Source organism: Chiloscyllium punctatum, chromosome 3, assembly GCF_047496795.1.
Source record: "Chiloscyllium punctatum isolate Juve2018m chromosome 3, sChiPun1.3, whole genome shotgun sequence".
NCBI classification, from domain to species: Eukaryota; Metazoa; Chordata; class Chondrichthyes; order Orectolobiformes; family Hemiscylliidae; genus Chiloscyllium; species Chiloscyllium punctatum.
In genome coordinates, this window is record NC_092741.1 from 134,951 (window position 1) to 156,137 (window position 21,187).

General features: G+C 45.9%; 1 long non-coding RNA gene across 1 annotated transcript; it reads right to left on the reverse strand.

Moving 5' to 3' along the window:
- Positions 1 to 11,959: 11,959 nt before the first annotated feature.
- Positions 11,960 to 20,428, reverse strand: LOC140455210 (uncharacterized). The gene is made up of 2 exons (XR_011952795.1): positions 19,082 to 20,428; positions 11,960 to 14,416 (listed from the first exon to the last, which is right to left on the reverse strand). It is a non-coding gene; the product is annotated as an uncharacterized lncRNA (long non-coding RNA).
- Positions 20,429 to 21,187: the final 759 nt, after the last annotated feature.

The following is a 21,187-nucleotide window of genomic DNA, read 5'->3' on the forward strand; positions in this document are numbered from 1 at the left end:
CTGGGTGGACCCACTGCAGCTCCCCCAGCGGCCGGGAGGACCCACTACACAAGCTCCCCTAGCGGCCGGGAGGACCCACTGCAGCTCCCCCACCGGCCGGGAGGACTCACTGCAGCTCCCCCACCGGCCGGGAGGACCCACTACACCAGCTCCCCCAGCGGCCGGGAGGACCCACTGCAGCAGCTCCCCCAGCGGCTGGGAGGACCTACTGCATCTCCCCCAGTGGCCAGGAGGACCCACTGCAGCTCCCCCAGTGGCCGGGAGGACCCACTGCAGCTCCCCCAGCGGCCGGGAGGAACAAATGCACGAGCTCCCCCAGCGGCCGGGAGGACCCACTGCAGCTCCCCTAGCGGCTGGGAGGACCCACTGCAGTGGGTGTGAGCTTGCTCTGCTGGAGGGGGAAGCTGGTGCAACATGAGCATGCTCAGAGTGGGGGAGATGGGGCAATGTGAGCATGCTCAGAACAGGGGGCAAAGGAATCTTCAAGGCTACACGTGCTATCGTAAGGATAGACTGACGGGCAGAGGGGGTGGGGTGGCCTTGTTGGTAAGGGAGTATATTCAGTCCCTTGCGCGGGGGGACCTAGAGTCAGGGGATGTAGAGTCAGTGTGGATAGAGCTTCGAAACACTAAGGGTAAAAAGACCCTCTTGGGAGTCATCTACAGGCCCCCAAACAGTGGTCTGGATGTCGGATGTAAGTTGAATCAGGAGCTGATATTGGCCTGTCGCAAAGATGTTATGACAGTTGTTATGGGGGATTTCAACATGCAGGTAGACTGGGAGAATCAGGATGGTATCGGGCCTCAAGAAAGAGACTTTGTGGAGTGCCTCCGAGATGGATTTTTAGAGCAGCTGGTGCTGGAGCCGACCAGGGATAAGGCGATTCTGGATCTGGTATTGTGTAACGAACCAGAATTGGTCAGTGACCTCGAAGTGAAGGAGCCATTGGGAAGTAGTGACCATAATACAATAAGCTTCAATCTGCAATTTGAGAGGGAGTGGGTACAATCTGAAGTGACAATATTTCAGTTGAATAAAGGGAAATATGGAGCTATGAGGGAGCAACTGGCCAAAGTTCAATGGTTCAATACCTTAACAGGGAAGACCGTGGAGGAACAATGGCGGATATTTCTGTGTATAATGCAGAAGATGCAGGATCAGTTCATTCCTAAAAGGAAGAAAGATCCCAGGAGGAGATATGGGCGGCCGTGGCTGACAAGGGAAGTAAAGAAACATATAAGGTTAAAAGAGAAAAAGTATAACTTAGCAAAGATAAGCGGGAAAACGGAGGACAGGGAAGCTTTTAAAGAACAACAGAGGATTAGTAAGAAGGAAATACGCAGAGAAAAAATGAGGTACGAAGGTAAACTGGCCAAGAATATAAAGGAGGATAGTAAAAGCTTTTTTAGGTATGTCCAAGGCAAAAAAATGGTTAGGACAAAAATTGGGCCCTTGAAGACAGAAGCAGGGGAATATATTACTGGGAACAAAGAAATGGCAGAGGAATTAAATGGGTACTTCAGATCTGTGTTCACTGGGGAAGACACGAGCAATCTCCCTGAGGTAACAGTGGCTGAAGGACCTGAACTTAAGGGAATTTCTATTTGCCAGGATTTGGTGTTGGAGAGACTGTTAGGTCTGAAGGTTGATAAGTCTCCGGGACCTGATGGCCTGCATCCCAGGGTACTGAAGGGGGTGGCTCGGGAAATCGTGGATGCGCTGGTGATTATTTTCCAGAGTTCAATAGAATCGGGGTCGGTTCCTGAGGATTGGAGGGCGGCTAATCTGCCACTTTTTAAGAAGGGTGGGCGGGAGAAAGCAGGAAATTATAGACCAGTTAGTCTGACCTCAGTGGTGGGAAAGATGCTGGAGTCTATTATAAAGGATGAAATTACGGCACATCTGGATAATAGTAACAGGATAGGACAGAGTCAGCATGGATTTATGAAGGGGAAATCATGCTTGACTAATCTTCTGGAATTTTTTGAGGATGTAACTCGGAAGATGGACGAGGGAGATCCAGTAGATGTAGTGTACCTGGACTTTCAGAAAGCTTTTGATAAAGTCCCACACAAGAGGTTAGTGAGTAAAATTAGGGCGCACGGGATTGGGGGCAAAGTACTAGATTGGATAGAGAATTGGTTGGCTAATAGGAAACAAAGGGTAGTGATTAACGGCTCCATTTCGAAATGGCAGGCAGTGACCAGTGGGGTACCGCAGGGATCCGTGCTGGGACCGCAGCTTTTTACAATATATGTTAATGATATAGAAGATGGTATCAGCAATAACATTAGCAAATTTGCTGATGACACAAAGCTAGGTGGTAGGGCGAAATGTGATGAGGATGTTAGGAGATTACAGGGTGACCTGGACAAGTTAGGTGAGTGGGCAGATGCATGGCAGATGCAGTTTAATGTGGATAAATGTCTGGTTATCCACTTTGGTGGCAAGAACAGGAAGGCAGATTAACTACCTAAATGGTATCAAATTAGGTAGAGGGGCTGTTCAGAGAGATCTGGGTGTTCTTGTCCACCAGTCAATGAAGGCAAGCATGCAGGTACAGCAGGTCGTGAAGAAGGCTAATAGCATGCTGGCCTTCATAACAAGAGGGATTGAGTATAGAAGCAAAGAGGTGCTTCTGCAGCTGTACAGGGCCCTGGTGAGACCACACCTGGAGTACTGTGTACAGTTCTGGTCTCCAAATTTGAGGAAAGACATTCTGGCTATTGAGGGTGTGCAGCGTAGGTTCACGAGGTCAATTCCTGGAATGGCAGGATTGCCTTACACGGAAAGACTGAAGCGATTGGGCTTGTATACCCTTGAGTTTAGAAGACTGAGAGGGGATCTGATTGAAACGTATAGGATTATGAAAGGACTGGACACTCTGGCAGGAGGGAATATATTTCCGTTGATGGGGGAGTGCCGAACCAGAGGACACAACTTAAAAATACGGGGTAGACCATTTAGGACAGAGATGAGGAGAAACTACTTCACCCAGAGAGTGGTGGCTGTGTGGAATGCTCTGCCCCAGAGGGCAGTGGAGGCCCAGTCTCTGGATTCTTTTAAGAAAGAATTGGATAGAGCTCTTAAAGATAGTGGAGTCAAGGGGTATGGAGATAAGGCTGGAACAGGATACTGATTAGGAATGATCAGCCATGATCATATTGAATGGCGGTGCAGGCTCGAAGGGCAGAATGGCCTACTCCTGCATCTATTGTCTATTGTCTATTGTCTAAAGGGGTGTATTGCTCCAAAATGGCACTGGAGTATGGCAACAAAACACAATATATTTTATTTTCCCACATACATGTTAGAAACAAACTTAACAAAATTAGCCAAGACCACCAAAATTGGAAACAAGACAATTTATTTTACGATCTTGCAAGAAAGGGCATCAAATGCAGAAGCAAATGTGCAATGAGCATTGAAACAATTATACAGTTATACTTTTGAGCTGCGTGAGGTCACCTCTCCTGACCCCTACATTACCCAATCGCCCCAGTTCTCTGTCTAACTTGTGACCTGACTGCCCCTACGTGACTTCTCCTTATCTCGATTAGATTCGACTTCTATCTCCTTGGGCCGTTAGCTGCAACCGTTTTGTAATGATATTAACACTTGTTGTGCTCGTGTTTCCTACTGTTCTGCTTTACTGCCTGCACAAACTTGTTTTTCCCCGAAGTTTGTTAATCTGATCTTTGCCTGCAGCTGCCCTCTATACCTGTTTGTCAGCGCGATGCTTAAGCTTATGATCACTCCCCTTTTTGCTGCATCTGCGAGAACAACACCCTTCCCCATTTCTCTTCTTTTGCAACTTGTTGTTTTTGCAGGTTCTGCCCTCTTTATACCCTAAGGTGCAGAGGTTCACAATCTTATACATGGTATCACGTTACCCCTTTTGTCTCTCGAATTCTAGGAGCATTCTTTGACTTTCCCTCTGTTGCACGTCACCCGTTGATTGTAAAAGCATCTGATGATGTATTTGAGTTCCCTCCCCAAGGGACGTCATCAGTCGGCTCATTACCCACTTGAGGACATTGAACCCTACTAGCAGATCCACTAATATCAATAATCCATAGATAGCTAGATTGACTAACCACTTTTCCCAACCCATCAGTCCCCAGTCACCCCTGTTCCTTTATCTTTCCGAAGTTCATCCCCAATTTCTCTTTTATCTTTTCCCTTATTATCTCTGCCTTTTCTTCCACTGTGGAAGAGGTGTCTGGGATGAAAGTGCAGCATTCCTTACCGATTAAAGCACGGGTTCCCCCTTTTTCAGCCAAGATATAGTCTACAGCCATTCAATTCTGTAAAGCTGTTAGTCTCGTGGCCATCATTTCGGTGGTTATGACCACTATTTGGGACTCAGTTTCTCTAAATGAGTCAGCGGTATCATTAACCAATTTCTCAAGGGCTGCCGGCAGTTTCTGTATTTCTCTCCCTGCCCTTGCAGTGCCGTAATTTGGGAACACTGTCCACCAGAAATGGTCCCATTCAGAGACCTCTCGGATTTTACGGCTTATTCCCTGTTTCTTTTTCAGGGTGTCATGTTTTTTTCTATCTGGAGGTGGGGGGACTATATAAGCGGGGGAACAGCAGCCACTCCAGTTATTTTTGTTTCTGAGGTAATGTCTGAGTTTTTACTGGATTGTCCCAACATTTACTGCCGGTACAACCGCCACTCCACACGTACTTCTCGCCCGCTGTACAGGGATATGCCTTGGACCCGGATATCCAATCGGTCCTCTTTAATAACGGGGGAATGTTCGTGGCCGTGGCACGGTTAGTGTAGATGCAAGATGATTTTCCTAATTGGAAGGGGGCAGTATCATTCTGATTACAGAAGCAAGTGACGTTTACTGTTCCTGTTGGCAGATGAACGCTAAGTCCATTAAAAGGACCCAGGGTTTTAGGGGCGGGTCGAGGGAACCATCCCTCAAAGTTATAGTTATCCCTTTCGGATCTCCACCTTGTATTATTTGAGCCCCAGTCAAATTGTTGGGCATCATAAACTTCGTTTATGGTAAGTGGTATTACCGAGATGGGGATCCCCGATTCGCCATGGTGTGGGATCTCTGCACAGACCCAACAGACGGTAAGTCCCTTTTGTTCAGCATCATGTTGGCATAGGGAAGTGAAATGATTTTTCCCGTCTCCTTAAACCGTCAGTATGACTATCATTACAACACTATACCAATACTCATCCATCTCTTACCTCTGTCCGCCTTCCTGCCCATCTTTCCCCCTTTTGTAGTCATCTGGGAGAAGTGAGTCCACACAACCCTTACAATCAGTAGCAGCAAATTTTAAAATCAATGACAGCAACTATTAAAAGTCTCTTATTTCAGTCCAGTCTTCCTGCTCAGCTTGACTTTCAGAGGGTTGTCTGTAGGATGAGCTTGCCAGTCTGCCGAAGGGGAAGGCGCGTCCACGGGGCCCTTATCACGAGTGTGATGACCCCACCCTTTTTCTGTAGTTCGGGTGGCTGTTTCGGTCGTCAGGAGGGTTAAGAATGGTCCCTCCCAGCTCGGGTGTAGTTTGGTATCCTTCCAGGTCTTGATCAGGACCCAATCACCTGAGCGTACCCGATGTACTGCAAACTCGAGTGCCGGTCTCTGTACCAAAAGGCCTTTAGTCCTAAGAACAGATAATGAAGAGCCAAGTGCCACAATATAGTTTTTCAAAAACTTGTCTTTAAACTCAGCCATGGGTAGCTCTCCCTTCCCTCCCAGGAATGGCAGCCCCCAAACATCATTTCATAAGGAGAAAGTCTGATATCACGCCTCAGGGCCGTCCGAATGCGTAACAGTGCAATAGGTAAGCATTTAGTCCGTGGTGATCGAGTCTCTAGGACTCACTTTGATCATTGCTTCTTTCAGGTTGGATCCATTCTTTCCACCCGTCCGGAAGAGGGTGGGCACCAAGGAGGATGGAATTCCCACAACATTTCTAATCCTGCTCTTACCCCGAGTAAGATCTTAGAAGTAAAATGGGATACCTTGGTCTGAATCTATAGTTTCTACTATTCCATATCGTGGGATGATATGTTCAAGGAGTGTTTTCCCTACTGCTTTTGAGGGAGCTGAAGACATTGGGAAAGCTTCCACCCACCCCGTTAAGTGGTCTACTAGGACTAAGAAGTACTTTTGTCTCCCTACCGGGGGGGTAATTCTGTATAGTCGACCTGTATGCTCTGAAAAGGTCTTACCCCGGGATTCCTTCCACCTTTTTGCCCTCCTCTTTTTACCTTTTTATTAATTTTTTGGTAAATCGGGCATCCTGACTATACCTGCTTGGCTATCCCTTTCCATCCGTACTTCCTTAACACTATGTCACACTCCGTCATTGAGAGCCCCAATGACTGCCTTGGTGCAGGGTATTTAGAATGTTTCTCATGACTGGTTGACTCAGCATTCCCCTCCCATCTGGGAGAATCCACTTCCTTCACTTGTCTGAGTGGCTCCTATCTCCTGGAATTCTTTTTCCTCTTCCTTCGTGTACACGGGGTTCACAGAAGGAGACTCCACTAGGGGTGTGAGGACCTGTATTTTTGTTACTGTAAGGTTCATAGCTGCCTCTTTGGCTGCTTCGTCTGTTGGCCTATTCCCTCTTGCTTCTAGAGTGTTCCCCTTTTGGTGCCCCGCTACACGAACTATTGCTATTTCTCGTGGTAATTCCAAACTTTTCGACACTTGTCCTATTAACTCTTCGTGTACTAATTCCTTTCCCCAGCTATTTGATTCGTCCACGTTCTTGCCATATTTTTCCGAAGGTATGGACCACCCCATAGGCATACTTAGAGTCGGTGTAAATTGTCCCATCCTGATTTTCTAGTTGTTTTAAAGCTTGGTTTAATGCATACAACTCACAAGTTTGGGCTGACCATGTGTTAGGTAACAGGTCAGCCTCAACTGTTTGGTTCTTGTTACCATCCCCTACTGCATATCCATTGTGTCTTTTTCCTTGTACCACTCTTGATGACCCCGTCTATAAACAGTCTGTCCCCATCGTGCAAGGGAATATCTTTTAGATCTGGTCTAACCTTAGTCTGATCCTCAATGATATCTAAACAATCATGTTCTAATTCTCGTTTGTCCAGAGGTTCTCCCTTCCATAGGAAGGTAGCCTGGGTTTAGACAGGTATCTGTCGCTAACACGAGGTCATCTCTGTCCATCAGGATGGCTTCGTATTTTAAGATTCATGAGTCCGTCATCCATCTCCCTGCCTTTTGGTCTAGCACAGTTCTGCCTTGATGGGGGGGGGTTCTAATGACTAGTGCCCCTCCAAAAGTAAGTTTATGTCTCTCCTCTACCAGTATGGCAGTGGCTGCCACAGCCTGGATACATTCAGGCCATCCCCTCGAGACAGGGTCCAAGATCTTGGACAGGCAGGCTATGGGCTGCCTCCTTCCCCCCCTCCCTTCTGGGTTAACACTCCTAAGGTTGCTCCATCATTTACTGTCTCAAAAAGGTGGAATGGTTTCTCGAGGGAGGGGAGGGCCAGCACCGGAGCTCGTATTAGACTATGCTTCAACTCATGTAACCCTTCCTTTTCCTCTTCTGTCCAGTGTAGTCTTTCATGTTCAGATCCTGTCAATTTATAATATAACCCCTTTGTTTTCTGGGCGTATGCTTCTATCCATAATCTACAATAGCTCACCAGCCCCAAGAACGTCTGTAATTCTCGTTTGGTGGTCGGGAGGGGTAGTTCTACTATCCCTTTAATTCTCTCGGGGTTAATTCGCCTAGTGCCCTCACTAACAAGGTGCCCTAAATATTTCACTTCTTTCTCTACATATTGCAATTTATTCCGAGATACTCTTAAACCTTGTTGCCCTCGGAAATTTAACAGCCTATTGGTGGCCAAGCTCATGTCATCTCTCTTTCGTCCTGACACGAGTAGGTCGTCCACATATTGTAACGGTGTCGTCCCTTTAGGCGTCTCGAGTTGTCCCAGGACCTGTTCCAGTACTTGCCCGAATAGATTAGGTGATTCTGTGAATCCCTGGGGAAGTACCGTCCATCGGAATTGTTGCTTCCTACCAGTGTAAGGGTTTTCCCACTCAAAGGCAAACATGTCGCACCTTTCTGGAGCCAGAGGCCAGGCCCCGAATACATCCTTTAAATCTATTCCACTAAACCAGCGGTGGTCACACGGTATCTTGCCGAGCAAAGTGTACCGATTGGGGACTAGCGGGTGTCGTGTTCGAACCAATCGGTCCAATGCTCTGAGATCCTGCACTAATCGATAGGTTCCGTCTGGTTTGTGGACAGGCAGTATTGGGGTATTAAAGGGTGACATACAGGGTTCTAACAATCCCGATTTTAACAAAGAATCTGTAACCGGTTGCAGACCTTTACGACCTTCCAGTGATATGGGGTATTGTCTAATCCGAACTGTCTTAATCTCCTGAATCAATGTAATTACCATCAGAGTAATGGTTAGATGCCCTGGATTACCCGGTCTTGCCCACACATCAGGGCGGATTTGTTTTTCATCGCTAGATGTTAACACGGCCATCTTTACGGTCACTGCATTATTTCCACCCCAATATTTAAGCCTAACAAGATAATCAAATCCTTTCCTAATAGATTGCTTCCAATGTCGGGAATATACAATAACTGTCCTGTCACTTCCTCATTATTGTGGGATATAGGTAAATTAATGTTACTTCTGCAATTCTGCAATTCCATTTTACAAAGTAAAATGGACTCACACCAGTGTGTAATTGTTTTGGCCAAGAGCTGAGTCAACAAGAATGGAAACGATGTGGAGGAAATATATAATTGTTTTTGTATTAGCTAAAACTGTATGTCAGAATGAGATGTGCCAGCACAACATGGTAGACATTACGGGCAAATAGATAAGATGTTGTGAGGGGATGAAGTTAAGCTAGATACGCCTGTACAAACAGTAGGTATAAACATGTGCTTCCCACTTTTACAGAAACACAGGAACAAACCCCAATTAAAAGGGTCATAGGGATCAGAACAGCCTCGGGAAAGGCACAGATGAAGGGGGTAGATAATGATGAAGAAAGAATATGCCTAACAATGACCTACAGCAGGATGAGGTCAAACGGCCTTGTGAGGCCAGAAATAAGCATTTTGTCACAGACAAGGCCGGATAAGGCAAGAGATAAACGGGGGTAATGGGGGCTGGTCTTAGGGAAGTGGACGATGTAAGCAGGGGAGGGAGCAGTGTAAAACAATAGAAATCAAATCATATAAATGTTGTGTATGAATTGAATTTGGTGTGTATGTCCTCTACCTTATAGACTCTGGACATCACACCCACTTGCAAGTGTAAAATAAGTGGCACTACTGATTCAGATCTTGTCTCAGACTGAAATTATTGAAGTGAGTGGGCTTTCTTTCTCACATTATTTACTCTAATTAGCGTTGGCTCAAAAATAGGCACTAAGAATTCTTCGCCTTTTACTCCAGACACCCTGAGATTCTTATTGGTCAATTTAACACCGGTAGGTCTAAAACTTCGGGATGACCAAGCCGCTCGCATGTCCACCAAAAACACTGCCTCCTCCCCTTCAGGTCCCACCTTTAGATTTATCAAGGGGTCCCGGTGGGTTTCAGGAGGAAGGAACCCCTGATTCCCCTATTCCTCATCGAATGTCATTAGGGAAACAGTTTCCCTTTCCCGCGTTTGTCCAGGGCATCCTCGTTTAAAATGCCCCACTTTTCCACAATGGTAACATCCCGCCTGTTGCCTCCGTCCCTGGACGTCCGATCTTTGTCTTTCGTGTCCTTCTCTATCCTTATCTTTTCTATTACCTCCTGATCCGAGTCTCCTCTTTGTTATTTCATCTACTGCCGCCACCATCATTTGAGCTTTCTGCTTCTGCTTCTCGTCCCCTCTCTTCACGTACACTTCCTGTGCCTCACATAACAACTCTTCCATCTGCTTTTCCCTCCTTTTTTCTGCAGTTTCTTTTGTATGTCCGGCCATGACTTTGTCACAAACTGGACCTTCAAAAGTCCTTGCGCCACCGGGTCATCAGGATTCATTCCCGAATATTTCCTCGTGGCTTCTTTGAGCCGTTGAAGAAACGCTGAAGGGGTCTCGTCTTTCTCCTGCCTTACTTCAAAAGCCTTGACAGAGTTGTGTGATCTTGGCGCCGCTTCCTTAATTCCCAAGATCACCACTTCCCGAAAGTCTCTCATGCTTCCCCTATCATGTGGATTCATGCCCTCCCATCGGGGATCTGTATTCGGGAATTTTTGTTCAGCCGGAGTTACTTCTTCACCCGGAGGGTCTCTCTTTTCCCATTCCCTCAGAGCGGCTCTTCTGATCATACCCCTTTCTTCTCCTGAGAATAACGTCCCCAATATTGCCATCATTCCCCCCCCCCCAGGTATACCAATTTGGCCCCCAAAACTGGTCTAACTGCTCCCCCAATCCCAAGGGATCCTCAATTAGATTTTTCATTTCCTTTTTAAAGGCCCTGACTTCCCCACTGGTCAGCGGCGCATTAACATCTCCACTTTCGCCGTTTCCAAGGGGGAACCTCTCTGAGAGGATATACCTGTGTTGTCCCACCTTCTCCCCTTTCTGCTGATCTAGTCTTAACCTGACTCACAGTGGACTCCTCTTCTGGGCCTTTTTCAGATTCCTCTTCCGGGGGGTTCCTCTGCTGGGGGTGCAGAGGGTTGGGACGATGGCCGACTGTCGCTGGGGGATGGTGGACCGTCATTTCTATTGTAATAAGGGGGAGGTAAATCTGACAAAGGGCCCCAACGGGGAGTTTTGGGTTTTTCATCCTTTTCCTCCCTTTCTTTCTTCTTTAAGATGAACATATTTTGGCTCCCTATCCAACCGGCTGCATAATCAGCCTCTTGTCGGCTTTGTTTCTCTTTGCTATTAACATAAATATTTAAGTCTTGGCACAGCCAATCTTCATCGGACCCATATTTGGGCCAAAAGGTATCAGGTTTCTTAATACCTTCTTGAGTCCAGACAAAACAACAATAACTTTTCATCATAGCTTTATCTTTCCCCTGCGTCCGGGAGTTGTGTTCCCAATTTCCCAACATTTTCCCCAAGGGACCGTGGGACGGAATTTCTTCAAGTTTAACATTACCTGTGGATCGATCTTTATAGAGACAACTTCCCTTGCCTCCCATTTTTAATGAATTTAATTGATCTTTTTGAGGTCCGGTGTCACCTTCTTCCACATCCACTTCAGGTTCCTGACCTTCGCGTAGGGGGGGGTTTCCCTTCTTAACAACCGGTCTAAGGCTGGCTGCTAGAATCAGGTTGACACCCTTTCCCGTCCGATCAATCTGGCCAATTATGTGTTATTTTTAGACATTGCCAATTCCCCGTACTTCTCGTACGTGCCCGTCCTCAAGGCAATACTTAAAGGTCCTTTTCCTTACCTCGGTCTGTGCACAGAGTTACCTGGTCGTGTCAATTCGGCCGTTACCCGCACGGCAATTCCCGCAACAACTACTGTTGCAAATCCCCGGTCGCCCGGATATATCTCGAGAGACCTCTCCTTACCCGGGTCTTGTGCACAAGAGTTACCCGACCGAACCCGCCGCGTCTTCCCCTCTCGTTTCCAGGGTCTTTCCGTCCAGATCACCCTCGCCCAAAGCCGCCTCGGCAACGAGGGGAAACTAGAGATCGCCGAAATCAGCGAGGTGCATCTTCTCCGTTTCTCCAAGAATGCCGAGCGACCGGAGCTTGGGATCCCGGAACGAGCCCCCAAATCTGTGAGAAACAAACTTAACAAAACTAGCCAAGACCACCAAAACTGGAAACAAGACAATTTATTTCACGATCTTGCAAGAAAGGGGGTGAAATGTGAAAGCAAATGTGCAATGAGCATTGAAACAATTATACAGTTATAGCTTTGAGCGGCATGAGGTCACCTCTCCTGACCCCTACTGTGAGAAACAAAGCCCACTCACTTCAATAATTTCAGTCCGAGACAAGATCTGAATCAGTAGTGTCATTTATTTTACACTTGCAAGTGGGTGTGCTGTCACTTTCTCAAGGCAAGGGACATACACACACTAAATTCAATTCATACATAACATTTATATGATTTGATGTCTATTGTTTTACACTGCTCCCTCCCCTGCTTACATCGTCCACTTCCCTAAGACCAGCCCCCATTACCCCTGTTTACCTCTTGCCTTATCCGGCCTTGTCTGTGACAAAATGCTTATTTCTGGTCTCACAAGGCTGTTTGACCTTATCCTGCTATAGGTCATTGTTAGGCCTATCCTTTCTTCATCATTATCTACTCCCTTCATCTGTGTCTTTCCCGAGGCCGTTCTGATCCCTATGACCCTTTTAATTGGGGTTTGTTCCTGTGTTTTTGTAAAAGTGGGAAGCACATGTTTATATCTACTGTTTGTACAGGCGTATCTAGCTTAACTTCATCCCCTCACAACATCTTATCTACTTGCCCATAATGTCTACCTTCTGACATAGAGTTTTAGCTAATACAAAAACAATTATATATTTCCTCCACATCGTTTCCATTCTTGTTGACTCAGCTCTTGGCTAAAACAATTACACACTGGTGTGAGTTCACCTCCTTTGTAAGATGGAATTGCATAATTGCAGAAGTAACATTAATTCACCTATATCCCACAATTTCCCCCTTTTCTTTAATTACCATTTGTTATCTTCTGCATTTTTCTTTTAGGGGCACCTTCATCAAGGCTGTTTCAATCAGTCTTTGGGTGAGCCCTCATATACAGGGTATGATCATTTTTATTAATTGTTACCCACCAAAAGAGAGCTGACACAAAGCCTGCTGCAATCTGGTTACGAGCCTTGAATTCATCAGGTAGCCCCCTAGGGACTCCTACCAAATCAAGATAAATCCTGTCATCGAAAGAAGTGTCTAACAGTAATCTCTTACCCCTTCCCTTTTTCCCTCCTTTGTTTTCCTTCTCAAATGCCAGGGTAAATGGAATTGCCAATTGTACAATTGCACATATCCCTCTCCAATCCGGAGGTAGGGTGGGTCTCAATATTTTGCCTCCACAGTACCACCACAGATCCGCTCGGGGAACCTTTAATGCTGAGTAGTTCCCTCCCTTCTCCGTTTCGGTGACATTCTTAATCTCTGTACATAGTTTCAGCTCCCCCAAATCTTTCGACTGACTTGTACCTCGTCTACACACACGATGTGTGATTTCCAACTGCGGCAGAAAACAGGGGGGGGACTTTTACATCTTTCTTCTCCAAGGGAGGGAACATCTGAGATAGGGAGGTACAATTCCTATCATTCCACGCAGTCTCATCCTGATACAGGGCTATCATACATTTCATGCCCTTCCTGTCTCGCTTCCACCCGAGTGGAAAGGGAACCACCTGGGCCACTGGCCGACTGGAGGCACATGCATAGCAATTGCTCTTGTTCAGACTTTTCGCAGTATACTTTACCCATTCAACCCAGGCATTTGCATCCCCGTACCCAGTTTCTATTTCAATGGTCTGTTTCAAGTCCTTTACCTCTATAAATTTTACTACTTTAGGATCAGCAGAAGGGGTGAAAGATTGTATCTTATTACCCAGTAGTTCTACCCGTTTTCCCCGTCCTACACTAATTCAAAAACAATAGCCCAAGAAATCCTTCCCATTTGCTTTCATTTCTATCCCAAACATTTCATTTCATTGTATCTCATAGGTGCCCCCCCCCCCCCACCCCCCACCCCCCACCCCCCACCAGGATTGTTTCGTGCCATGTGGTTTTCCTTATCATTAGGTATATTGGGTTACACTTTTTATCAGGACAATCACGAGCTGGTCGGAAGGGGGTCTGGTGTACTGTGACGAGACCATTATACTAAGTACCATCCCCAAGGCTATCCCCATAGGACTTAAGATGTATCTCAGAGCTGCGGTACTGTCTCTGATTATCTACATCCCCACAATTTACTAAGCTGCATACATCAGCGTCTATTACTTGTGGATTATCAGACTTGGGGACCGTTAATAATACATATGAAAATGATATTTGACAAAATCCCAATACTAAAAGGGCTAGCATCATATCTCTAGCAGCATTCCCAGTATTCTAAACATCATGCTGAATATACAATCTTACAGAAATAATCCCGCGCTCGCGTCGCCACTGTATAATCAGGTACTCAAAGTCTCTTTAGCCTGAGTTTCAGCGAATCTTGCGTTGATTCGGCTGTCCAGACTTCTTCCTCAACTGGAGGGTCCACTGGCTCTTTGATCCGAGTGTAGTGAGTCCAGCCTTTCTCTGCTGTCCTTATCGCTGTTTCAGGGGTCAAAAGAGCCTGGTACGGCCCTTCCCAGTCCGGCTGCAATTTAGTCTCTGTCCATGATTTTACTAAGATTCAATCTCCCGGCCGGATGGGATGAATGGTGCATTCAAGGGGTGGAGTCTGTGCCAATAAACCCTGTTTCCTGAGGAAAGACAAAGAGGAGGACAAACCCAGTATATACTTCTTTAAAAACAAATCTTTAGTTTCGGGACTTGGCAATTCTCCATTCGTTCCCAAGTAAGGTAATCCAAATAAGATTTCATAGGGGGATAGTCCCAAATCTTTCCTTGGGGCTGTTCGTACTCGCAAGAGAGCTATAGGTAAACATTTGATCCAAGGGAGTCTGGTTCCTATTATCAGTTTAGAGAGCTATCGTTTGAGTGTTTGGTTCATTCTCTCAACCCTTCCTGATGATGGCGGGTGCCATTGAGTATGGAACTCCCAGGAAATTCCCAACCCTTTCATTACCCCCCCGTAACACTTTAGAGGTAAAGTCAGTTCCTTGGTCGGAATCAATATGGTTCACGAGCCCATATCGGGGAATTATGTGGTCCAATATTGTTTTAGACACTCCACTCGCAGTGGCGGTAGCTAGGGGGTATGCCTCAACCCAACCAGATAGATGATCTACTATGACCAACATATATTTTAGTCTGCCTACCCTGGGGAGTTCAGTATAATCTACTTGTATACTCTGGAAAGGTCTCAATCCTGGATCTCTTCCTCCTGGGGTCTGTTTTCTCAAGACTTTCTTATTTACCTTTCTGCATATGATACATCCCTCACATATTTGTTTAGCAATTGTATATATTCCTTTACATCCATATTCCCTAAGAACTAAATCACACATTGCTTGTACTCCCCAATGGCTGCCTTGGTGTAGGACAGCCATAATCTCTCGCATCATCATTTTGTTTAACATTTCCCTTCCATCAGGTAACCTCCAAGGCCCGTCTGCTGTTTTTACAGCTCCTAAATCTCTCAATTCATTTTCTTTGCTTTCAGTAAATATAGGAGCTTCCCAAGGACCTGGGACAGTAGGTATTAGGGAATGAATCACCACTTCTTGTGGGTTCAGGGCTGCTTCCTTAGCCACCTCATCGGCTAATCTATTTCCCCTAACCTCTAGTTCATTTCCTTTCTGATGACCATTTACATGCACTACTGCTATTTCTCGGGGAAGTAATAGGGACTCCAAGACCCGTTTAATCAATTCTTCATGTACTAATCCCTTCCCCCACCTCTGGGTTAATACTCCCAAAACCACTCCCTTATCCACGGTAGCAAAGAGGGAAGGTAAGGCTAACACGGGGGCATGGATCAGATCTCTTTTGCCTCATCATCCCAACTTAGACATTTTGGTTCCCCCTCTAATAGTTTGAGATATAATTTCTTAGTCTTCAGTGCATAGGAATCAATCCACAATCTGCAATAACCCGTGAGACCCAAACATTTGCGTAACTCCCTTTTAGTGCTGGGCAGCGGCATTCCCACTATTCCCTCTATCCGTTCCGGGCTTATCTTTCGCTTTCCCTCACTAACTAAATGTCCCAAGTATTTCACTTCTTGCTCCACATATTGTAGTTTGTTTTTAGATACCCACAGTCCCTGCTGACCCAGGAAATTCAATAATTTGTTAGTGGCTTCTACTACTCTTTCTCTTCTTTTTCCTGTTACTAAGAGGTCGTCTACATACTGCAACAGGGTAGTCCCCTTGGGGCTGCTAAATTTCTCCGATACTTGTTCTAACATCTGTCCAAATAAATTCAGGGATTCCGTAAACCCCTGGTGAAGCACAGTACACCGGTATTGCTGTTGCTGTCCTGTCTTAGGGTCTTCCCACTCAAAGGCAAACAAATTCCTACCTTCCTCTGCCAAGGGACAAGCCCAAAAGGCATCCTTTAAATCTATCACACTAAACCATTTGTGGTCATGAGGGATCTCACTTAATAACGTAGAGGGGTTTGGCACCCTGGGTGCCTGATCTGTACTGTTCGATTTAATGTTCTCAAATCCTGCATCAATCGATAATTTCCATCGGATTTCCGCACTGGTAGTATTGGGGTATTATAAGGAGACATACATGGCTCCAACAATCCATCTCTAATCAATCCCTCAATTACTGGCTGCAGTCCTCGTTTACCTTCAATGGAAATGGGATATTGTCACTCACAGACAACGTCCCCTTTCCTTTTTAAATTTATTTCAAGGGGGGGGATCTGTAGTTTTCCACAATTCCCTTCCCTAGCCCATACAATAGGGTCTATCTCTCTCTCCACATCCTCTGCCAACATTGCCTTTTGTACAACTAATTCTTTTTCCTGAATTCCAATCCCCAGTCCTAAGAGGATAATTAAATCTCTCCTTAATAAGTTACTTCCTATATCAGGGATATACAACAGTTCCCCTGTGACCCTATCCTTAGGACCTTCTATCATCATAGGTTCAAATACTGGAACAGTAAATCCTTCCCCTTTTTAACCCCGAAACAGTAATTGACCGTGTTGACATTCCTACTTTCTTTGGTTTAAAATTCAGCGATGACCGTGCTGCCCCCGTATCTACTAGGAAGACTACCTCTTCCTTATAGGGTCCCACCTTCAGGTTTATCAAGGGTTCCTGGTGGGCCCCCGAGGGCAGGAACCCCTGACACCCCTATTCTTCATCAAAATTCATAAGCGGAATTGCCCTCTCTTCCCTTTTCAGAGCCGGACATTCCCGCTTAAAATGCCCTATCTTTCCGCAATAATAGCATCCTGCCTGTGGAGACCTCCAGCTCTGCCCCTGTCGCTCGAACCCTCTATCAAATACTCCCCCTTGTCATCTCCCTCTCTCTCTCCCTTTCCCCCTTCCTCTCTGTCCTACATGCTGCCACCCGCCCCTCCGGTTGGTCACTATTGGTTCCACTCTTTTCTTTAACTACCTCATCAACCGCAGCTACCATCATTTTCACCTTCTGTTTCTGTCTCTCATCCTCTCTCTTTACAAACACTTTCTGTGCCTCTCTTAACAATTCATCTAATGGCTTTTCACTCCACCCTTCTATCTTCTGTATCTTTCTCTGTATGTCTGGCCATTCCTTTGTCACAAAAATGTACTTTCAAAAGACCCTGTGCCACTGGGTTCTCAGGGTTCATTCCAGAATATTTCCACATTGAGTCTCTTAATCTCTGCAAAAAAAAGCTGAAGGAGTCTCATCTTTCTCCTGTCTAACTTCAAAGACTTTAGTCAAATTCTGTGACTTCGGAACTGCCTCTTTTATTCCTTTTAGAATCAGGTCTTTCAATTCCCTCATTTCTTTTCTATGCTCCGGATTTTGATTTTCCCACTGGGGGTCTCTGAGGGGAAACTTCACCTCTCCCTGTCCAGCATCCCCATCTCCAATCGGATGTTCCCTGTCCCATATTTTAATGGCTGCTCCCCATATAAGTCCCCTTTCTTCCCCAGTAAATAGTATATTCAAAATAGACATTAACTCAGCCCAGGTATACAGACTGGGCCCCAAAAATTGATCAGTTTGTTCAGACAACCCTACCAGATCCTCAACCAGGACCTTCATTTCTTTTTTTTTAAATGTCCTGACCTCCCCACTGCTGAGGGGGGCACTTACAAACCCAATCTTTGTCCCCTATTGGTACCTCCCGAAGGGGATAAGTCATTACGTTCTTCCCCTCTTTCTTTTTTTTTTAAATGAAATATTGCAATATTTCTAGCTCCCCATAACTTCAAACACCAATTCATCAATTCATGCTTGACTAACTTTAAAGCCTGTTCCAAATTTGTAAATATATTTATATATTTACGTTCATTTATTCAGTATTTAATATTCAAAATGTAAAATGCATACAGTTCTCAATTTTGAAATCCACTGTAATCACCCAGTTTTAGTCCCTTAATTTAAATCCAAAATTAGTTTTCTTAAGTAGTCCTGACCAATCATTGCTCAATTACAATACTATAGGTCGTGAAATAATCAGAGCTGCCTTAAAATTATTTGTCTATTCAAGTTTAAAGAAAAAACTTCTAATGCATGAACAATGGCCGAATCCAAGGTCACAGATATTAACCATAGGATCTTGTTTTTACTACAATCTAATGTTGAACTGAAACTTCAACTGTCCTCCATAAATCGCTTTCATGTAAAGATAAAAGAGATTAGTTAGAAACTGAGAGTAAGGCAGTCATGACCTGTAAGAAGAACAGGAGTTATCATTCTTTTTTTTTTCATAATCTCGATAGAATCCTTAACCTTAAATGAAATCATGTTAAGTTTCCATAATAAAAATCAGATTCAAAACAGTCCCGGAACTCAAGCTCCAGGGAATAAAACGCAAACATTCAATCACCAACAAACAAATGTGCATTCAAACCAAATCACAAAGGGTTAAACTTTCGACCAGCTGTACAGCTCTCTTCATTCTCTCTCTCTCTCTCTCTCTCTCTCTCATTGACAAATAAATTCAGATATTTACAAACCCAGTCTTTGTCCGACCTGAATTTTGGCCAAAAGAGGCGGGACGAAGAATGGATTCCTTAGTCCATATGAAGCAACAATATTTAATCATCTTTTTCCCCTGTACAAGTATTATTTTGCCAATTCCACAACATCCTCCCCAAAGAACTTTCTGGAGGTATGTTGTAATGGACCCCGCCTCCAATTCCATTGCTTTTTCCTTCTTTTGTTTTTCCCGGAGGCTTTTTCCTTACCCACGGCACAACCCATATTGAGTTCCTTCGTTAGTCCCTTATTAACTACTAAAACTCAATCCCGGCCACCAAGGCAATACTTAAAAGTCAGGTTTCTTACCTTGGTCTGTGCACAGAGTTGCCTGGCCCCTTTGTGCCGTATTGTCTATCGAGCTCCTATCACTGTCTGATTCAGATGTCTCTCTTGTGGGATTCGTACCAGTCGCCCAAGGGAGCAGACCAAACCAGGACACGAGACCGCTCCTCAATGGGGAACGGGACGCGTCTTCCCAGTGTCCAAGGCCAGCCACTCCCCCCGGTGATGGAAGAAAATCCCGGACAGCCCCCAATTGTGAGAAACAAAGCCCACTCACTTCAATAATTTCAGTCCGAGACAAGATCTGAATCAGTAGTGTCATTTATTTTACACTTGCAAGTGGGTGTGCTGTCACTTTCTCAAGGCAAGGGACATACACACACTAAATTCAATTCATACATAACATTTATATGATTTGATGTCTATTGTTTTACACTGCTCCCTCCCCTACTTACATCGTCCACTTCCCTAAGACCGGCCCCCATTACCCCTGTTTGCCTCTTGCCTTATCCGGCCTTGTCTGTGATAAAATGCTTATTTCTGGTCTCACAAGGCTGTTTGACCTTATCCTGCTATAGGTCATTGTTAGGCCTATCCTTTCTTCATCATTATCTACTCCCTTCATCTGTGTCTTTCCCGAGGCCGTTCTGATCCCTATGACCCTTTTAATTGGGGTTTGTTCCTGTGTTTTTGTAAAAGTGGGAAGCACATGTTTATATCTACTGTTTGTACAGGCGTATCTAGCTTAACTTCATCCCCTCACAACATCTTATCTACTTGCCCATAATGTCTACCTTCTGACATAGAGTTTTAGCTAATACAAAAACAATTATATATTTCCTCCACATCGTTTCCATTCTTGTTGACTCAGCTCTTGGCTAAAACAATTACCCACTGGTGTGAGTTCACCTCCTTTGTAAGATGGAATTGCATAATTGCAGAAGTAACATTAATTCACCTATATCCCACACCTACATTACCCAATCGCCCCAGTTCTCTGTCTAACTTGTGACCTGACTGCCCCTACGTGACTTCTCCTTATCTCGATTAGATTCTACTTCTATCTCCTTGGGCCGTTAGCTGCAACCGTTTTGTAACGATATTAACACTTGTTGTGCTCGTGTTTCCTACTGTTCTGCTTTACTGCCTGCACAAACTTGTTTTTCCCCGAAGTTTGCTAATCTGATCTTTGCCTGCAGCTGCCCTCAGCGCGATGCTTAAGCTTATGATCACTCCCCTTTTTGCTACATCTGCGAGAACAACACCCTTCCCCATTTCTCACATACATATGGCAATAAAAACCCTTCATTCATTACAAGGCACAATCCTCCCCACTTGCCAGCTCCAACAACACTCAAGAAACTCGACACCATCCAGGACAAAGCAGCCGCTTGATTGGCACCACATTCACAAACACCCCCTCCCTCCCTCCTCCCCCACCGACCCTCAGTAACAGCAGTGTGTACCATCCCCTCCCTCCCCCCCCACCGACCCTCAGTAACAGCAGTGTGTACCATCCCCTCCCCCCCCCACCGACCCTCAGTAACAGCAGTGTGTACCATCCCCTCCCTCCTCCCCCCCCACCAACCCTCAGTAACAGCAGTGTGTACCATCCCCTCCCTCCCCCCCACTGACCCTCAGTAACAGCAGTGTGTACCATCCCCTCCCCCCCCCACCAACCCTCAGTAACAGCAGTGTGTACCATCCCCTCCCCCCCCCCACCGACCCTCAGTAACAGCAGTGTGTACCATCCCCTCCCTCCCTCCCACCGACCCTCAGTAACAGCAGTGTGTACCATCCCCTCCCTCCCCCCCACCACCGACCCTCAGTAACAGCAGTGTGTACCATCCCCTCCCCCCCCCACCGACCCTCAGTAACAGCAGTGTGTACCATCCCCTCCCTCCCCCCCACCACCGACCCTCAGTAACAGCAGTGTGTACCATCCCCTCCCTCCCCCACCGACCCTCAGTAACAGCAGTGTGTACCATCCCCTCCCTCCCCCCACCGACCCTCAGTAACAGCAGTGTGTACCATCCCCTCCCTCCCCCCACCGACCCTCAGTAACAGCAGTGTGTACCATCCCCTCCCTCCCCCACCGACCCTCAGTAACAGCAGTGTGTACCATCCCCT